The sequence below is a fragment of the Ascidia mentula genome, chromosome 4 (genome assembly GCF_947561715.1).
Source record: "Ascidia mentula chromosome 4, kaAscMent1.1, whole genome shotgun sequence".
NCBI lineage: Eukaryota > Metazoa > Chordata > Ascidiacea > Phlebobranchia > Ascidiidae > Ascidia > Ascidia mentula.
The window spans coordinates 7,827,434-7,834,893 of NC_138569.1; positions in this window are offsets into that span (position 1 = coordinate 7,827,434).

A 7,460-nucleotide genomic window follows, 5' to 3' on the forward strand; every position below is an offset into this window, starting at 1 on the left:
GCCTTCAAGTAATTGTATTTCATTTGTTGTATTATAAATTACACAGCAAGATATTTTGTAGCTTGTCTGTATTCAATGATTTCCTAAACACAATTTCCTGAAAAACATATTCTTTGCGAACCAGCTCAGCTGACGCAGTCACAACGTATGGAGTTGTTTTGGGAGAACATAATCGATTGAAGAATTCCGGTACAGAACAATTCTTCACCTTGTCTGAAGTTATACTCCATCCAAGCTTTAGTTCATCAACTTGGAGCTTCAACCTTGCACTTCTCAGGGTAAGCATAGTTTTGATCGGATTATACTAAAGTTAAAACAGGTGCAATCTGGGACATTGAAACGCTCATTTATCTAATTATGAGAAGAGAGTTCTATATCATTTTTCTGCATATGTGTTTTTTGGCCCCAAGAAAAGTTTGTTGCCAAAGAATGAACACAACTTGAGAGTTGACTGCTTACATTTTAGCACTTGGTTTTCGTCGCAACACTCTTTCATTTCACAACTACAAATAGTTGTGTTGCTTGCGACAGACCATTGACGTTACAATAGAAAAGTGACCGCTTACTAATGAATGAAATTTGCGTAATTTTGGTTTACGTGAACTGTTTATTTGCCAGCTATCGAGAAAAGCCACGTTCAACCAGTTTGTGATGCCCGTCAATATGGTGCCAAGTGGAACTGAAACAGACGATGTTGGAGGTCCGTTTGCCGGAACAACTTGCTATGTGGCGGGCTGGGGAATCACAAGTTTGTATTTACAACTTTCGGAATTCCTGTTTCGGTTCAGCATTGGCGCTTGCAGAGAAACATGTGTATTAATCCTGCTTCTTCGACCTCTCTTCTAAATGCGAAATATTTTTAGTTGAAATCTTTACTTTACGACTGTTTTTTGATAAATAATTATTAACACCTAATCTTTAAAGTGGTCAGAATCCAGCCCCTGATGCGACACTGTTTTAAAACCAGCGACAGCAATAAGCGGATAGGAAATGTTTGAAACAAAGTGCTTCTGATTACGGTTTATTTTTGGTATTTGATAAATCGTTTTCGCCTACAAAGGCATCATCAGTTTCTGCAAATAAAATGCAATAAAGCACTTGAAGCTGCCTGTACACAAAATAGGCAAGCAAATAAAATAAAACTAAATTGTGAACATTGTGGCCCCTCCCACTGCATCTACACAACTACGAACTGCACTGCTGTGCAAGGCTTACTAACACCGGAGGCAGAAAGATAAACGAGTGCGAATGACGTGAGCACGTAAAATAGTACCCGCAAAATGAATTCACGACTTCATTGAACAACATTAAAAACAATGGTAAAAGATGAACTCCATCCACAAAAACACAACATCAAGCAAAACTACCAGCAATTGCTAACGAGTTCGGGGGAGAATCATTGCTTAAATGTTTATTGAGGCTTTCGTGCGGTTCAGCCATTTTGCTTCGCACACTTCCAGCCTTTCGGCTATTGGCTGCTCTACAAATACCACCAAAAGGAGAGTCGTTGCAGTCCGTTTGAAGCGCAAGCTGTCGGAAATTTGTTAAACTGTTACCCAAGGAGGGTGGTCGATTGTAAACGACTTGGTTCTAACTCCGGTGTTAGAGAGCCTTGCACAACAGTGCAGTTCGCAGTTGTGTAGATGCAGTGACAGGGGCCACAGTGTTCACCATTTAGTTTTATTTTATTTGCTTGCCTACTTTGTGTACAGGCAGCTTCGAGTGTTTCATTGCATGTTATTTGCAGAAACTGATTTGTAGGCGAAATCGATTTTTCAAATTTCAAAAATAAACCGACGGACGGTAATCAGAAACACATTGTTTCCAACATTAGTTATTAACACTACATTTATAAAAATTACTGAAAACCTGATTTTGTTGCAGCCAATAATGGACCAGATTCCGACGTATTGCTCCAACATGCCTCTGACATCGTTTCAATCACAACTTGTTCTTCGTTAACTGCATCGTGGGGATCATTCCGCGTGTCTGCCGGAAACCCAAAGTTTTGTGGTCAAAGCATGGTTACGGGAGGCCTTTGCACTGTTAGTATTTCTGATGCACAATAAAATGTTCAAGGCAAGATGCACCACGACAAAAAAGAAAATATATTTTGTGCCAAAGAAAATAAGCTACACTAACTTGCCGTCAGCAAAATTGCGACTAGCAAGAAGTTTTACATTTTAAGCAATTCCAAATGAAGCTATTTTATTCAATCCCGAACATTCAATGCAGGGCGACGATGGAGGTCCTCTTGTCTGCCGCCATTCCAATCAAGGAAATCAGCTCTTTCTTCATGGGGTTTTTTCCTACAATTTTCAATCCTGTGGTAGCTTAAACGTCTTTAACAAGGTTCGTCCTACTACTCCCAGTCCCAAGTGTGAGTGAAAACTTAATTTACTAATAGACAATTTCCTCGCACAGGTAGCAGACGTGCGTGTGTGGATTGACGGAGTGATTTCTGCATAACATTAAGACAGGACGCCACGTCTGGCGGCTTGCTAGAAGCAACATATACTCAGATTTAATAAACAACGCACATCACCAATGTTTGTCGTTTGCTTTAAGGGCTAAAACAGATATAAAAATAGGTGAACGACCTGGTGCGGGGGTGCGAGGGACGGTTCTCTAGGGAAGAAAAGCAACGAAAAGTAATCTATGTGAGCCAACCAATCAATCAATAATTTCGGGTTGATGTACCCAGTAGCAATGCGTAACATTGCTTATTTGACAATGAGCGGACCTAACTGTAGTTCACACAAGGGGCATACGTTTGCACAATTTCATTTAATTTTTAATAAAATCATACCATTGTACGCTGCATCATAATAAAAGAAACATTGTAGGCGGTACAAGTAAACTCACCACAGGGTAAATTGTGATGTTCAGAGTGTCCTACTGTTGCAGGTTATGTAGTTTGCCGCAGAATTACGACCCAAACACCAGTATGTCTGTAGAACAGTGCAGGCTTATTGGGTGTCGAGAATGAACCGTAGATGGAAATAAGGTACTGCAAGTATTAAGAGAATAAATTCCATTACGAAGACAGTATTTTGGGGTCGTTGTGTGTTTACATTTGCGATTTACACAACCAACTTCTGCTGCTTGCATTTAACCATGGTTCCGACTTCGCATCATCGATGGGTCTGGCGTTACAGTACTGCAGGTAAAGATTGGCGGAAAACGTATCAAGTAAGATTGTAGTTCTTTCATGAAACGTGTGCAGCGTTGAAGAATGTCCATTTCCTCGGTAAAAATATCTTTATTTTAGCCTCAGTTGGTAGCCTCACAATCTACAACCTACTACTTCAGGCCGATGTTGTAAACGCAAAAAGGCTGATTTTTACCCGAGAAAAGCACGCCTATTTTCTCGAGTATATAAGGTCGGTGTGGTTTCCGCGTGCATCGTGAACAAAACTTGTGAATTTGCTGTGCCGTTGAATACACCACCCTGGTGAAATTTGTGATTAGTAAATACGTTTTGTGCTCATTTTTGCAACAGGACAAGAGAACAACCGAACAAAAAATAGCCTATGCTGTGGAGAACGGAGTGGCTCTGTGTCGTCCCGAGATTCCACAAGATTTCACCGACCCGGCGCATCAGTGTGTAGCCAATGAGGTTCCTGGTGTATGCGGAAGCTGCTGTCGACACGATATGTGCTTTATTGCTGATGTACTGGAGCCGAGCTGCAGTGCACATTTGGATGTTACGTGTACAGGAATTAGGCTTTTAATAACATAAAGCACACCAGATAAACCGCCTTGGTGGTGTATCAACAACGTCATATTTTTCATATATTATGTTGTGTTTTTGAGGCATTTTTTATTGGCGTCGGTTATTGGTCACGCTGCAAACACACATCAACTCATTCACGGCGAGCGCTATTCGTTCGTATGCACATGACACTTCAAGCAACATGCCACCTTTTCAATGAGTCTCGGGGTAATACAACTTAAATAACCCTGTATGCATTTTTTATGTAAACCATGTATTTTCTGCGTAAAAACGGCCGTGATAAGAGATACGAGGCTCAAACATACGAAACACGAACATACGAAAGACGCAGACGAACAGGCATACTTTTGTGGTTTGTAACCAAATGGATATACTTTTAATGCTCGTGCGATTGTTATTTAAGTGGTATATTCCACGCAGGATTATATTGCGCTGATAGGAGCATCGTCACCTCGTAATCATAGGAGAATATAATTTTGTAAAAATATTACATTTTTCGTCTCTTCCGCCTGTGTGGAAATTGCTTGGAGAAAATCTTATGCACGTTTTTGTGGAAAAATATTTGCGCGCACGCAATTCCCTGACTTTACTCCTACACAACCACAACATGGACGGAATTAAGGATGCGGACGGAGATAAACATCCTGCAAAAAACTCCCACACACACCACGATCATCCGTTCAGTATCAGACCAAGCAATACAAAATATCAATACATTCCCCTCGATCGACAAAAAGTAGCGTGTCAATAGTAAATAATAATGTTCGCTTCATATATTTCTGTGGTGGTTAACTAGTTTTGAAATATTTGTTTTAATCTTACCCTAAATAGTATTACGCTTGTACAATCTTTTTTCAAAGTTTGTCGGGACAAGTTTTAATCCAGCTTTAATGTCGACAGATAAGTGGGTTAGCTCGTGTTTTCAACGTGCTTAAAGCTGCATTATTACAATACGGGTATGAATCACGAAAATAATACTGTAGGGACGAAACATCCTGTTTAATTGTCCCTGGGTATTAACAGCCTGCGTGGCAATACAACAATTATTTATTTAGTATCCACGTACTGCGTTGAACAGGCAGTCCACATAAGAAGAAAATATTAAATTTTTTGCAGGTTGCTTACTTTTGGTTTCTGAAGAATCATGAAGTGTGTTTGGTTTTTGGTCGCACTCTTCGTTTTCTTGGAATGTGCCGGGGCCCAAAGTAAGTTTTTCTTTGTTAGTTTTATTACCGGGATGTTATTGTTTCAAATAACGTTCGTGAAGATTTTTATACATACAAATGTTGGGTTTATTACCAGGGTGGGTAACATTAAGGAACGGGTATCGGACCAAAACATAACTTAGAAACTTCATAGTTTGATGAATGCTCAGAATCAAGTTTTACTGTCATATTCCTAAACATGTTTTCAGTAATAGGAAACAGATCTCTTAAACGCTTTCAATGCCTGCCTTTGGCTAAACTATTGCTAAAAATAAATGTTTAGTTGTTTTTATTCATCGTGTTAAGCCAACAATTACAAATATTTTTTACACAGATGCGTGCGAGTGGTGCTTCAGAGAGTTGTCATGCGAAGGACCGAGCGCAGGCAACCCTAACGAAACATGCTGGAGTTGCATCAGATCGAAATGCGGTATAACAATAGAATAGGATGCATGTAACGTGTTTGATTGGCATGCGGTTCTCAACTAATAATGAAGCATTGCTATAGAACGAGAAAAGAAAGCAGTGTGTACGTGCGTTTAACATTAAGTTAATACAATATTTTAATGTATTGTATTTTGATGTAACTTAATGTATCAGAGACGGAGTTTTCTTTTCGAAATTTGGCGTCGAGAGGAGTCGACTGCATCAAAACGAGTTGGATGAACGAAACCTTGTGTTCGTCTTCTTGTCCCAATTTTACAACTCAACACGAACAACGATTAATGGACTTCAAATCTTGTTTGGGTCCCTGTGTCGGTAAGTGCATATAACATGAGGTTCAATTTATTAAAGTAGTCGCCAGTGGGCGGTGTACAAAAACCTCCACAGAGAAGTTTTCCGTTGGATGTGTTTGATGTCGTTACGTTTACCTGCAATTTATTACGCAGTGGTCTTTAAACTTTGTGTAAAATGTTTACTGATATCTAATTTACGTTAACGTCAACACTTTTCTCATACGAAATCACGCTTTTCTGCGCTCACCAAAAGCAGAATTTGCCCTTGTAATCATTCCAAAAAATATATTATCCTTGTTTTGAAAAATAGACTATGCTGTGGAGAACGGAGTGGCTCTGTGCCGTCCCGAGGTTCCACAAGATTTCACCGACCCGGCGCAGCAGTGTGTAGCCAATGAGGTTCCTGGTGAATGCGGAAGCTGCTACCGGCACGATATGTGCTTTACTGCTGATGAACTGGAGCCGAGCTGCAGTGCACATTTGGATGCTGCGTGTCCAGGAAGTAGGCTTAGTCACATAGAGCACCAGTTAAACAGCCTTTGTGGTATATTCCGCGCAGGATTGTTTTTTCGCGCATCGTCACCTCGTAACCTTAGAAGAATAGAATTTTCTGACTTGCGGGATTAAATTCGCAAACTTGAGACCAAATTTTCTAAAAAAAAATGATTTATTACAAACCTTGTCAATACATGTAAGATACTGAGCAAAAATGGCAGACGCATGGTGCCAGTTTGATCTCTTAATTTTTATTCCCAAAACTGAAAGAATATTTTAATAATCTGTCCTTCTGGCGCCATTGAACGTAAGCTAGGCTTCTGAATAGCTGATGAAAGTTACGTTTAATTGTACCAGAAGGGCTGAATATTGAAATATAATGTGCCTGGCAGCAACAGCAAATGAAATAATAATAATTTGTCTCATGCCATCGACAGTTTTCTTCTTGTTTAGACACAGTAAACCTCGAATATTTCCGATTCGGTTAAATACAGATGGTAGCGCTGATTCCATGAGCGCTAAATTGCTTGTAAATGTGAAATAGGACCTTTGTATTTAGGACATCCTTAACACTGAAACTGATCGTCTGCCGGTCTTTAATTTCGCATAACATTCTGATAAAAGTTACGTTTGCGAGATACGATGTTCAATTACAACTGACGCTTTCTTCCCAGGTTTTAATTCAACATGCATGATCCTGGCATGGCAAGACGGCGGTTCAACATGCGCACCTATAAACGACACTGTTACGAACCGTCTGACCGAATGCGGCATCTGTTTTGCCGAATGTGCTGGTACAAAACTTTGACTGTGTTTTACATTTCATCAAATGTTACCATACTGATACACATCACAAAATGTCACAATATTTGCTGCTTTTTAGGCATGTCAGCGTGTCTGAAATCCTGCAAAGATCAACGACCTCCTTTTCCTGACGATGTTCCGTGTGCCCTCTGCCGTGCCTTGTGCGCAGGTGAGTTAGCGTCACCATACAACGGTTTGACGGCCAAATTTTAAGGCAAAGATTAATAGAATTGCTTTCCGTCGCCACCTTGTAACTTTCCACTCTTGGAGTGCAGTTTGACCAATGCCTGTTCAGGAGGCGCAAACTTTAGGATTCGTGGCCAGGATGTGTCTGTTATTGACACATAAGCGCCCGACCCATATACCTGGAGGAACACCCCTTTAGGATTCGTGGCCAGGATATCCTGGGTTCAAATCTCAGTGTGGTAAAACAACAATCAAAATAAACAAATGAAGTTCACTGTTATGTTACAATTTAGTGAA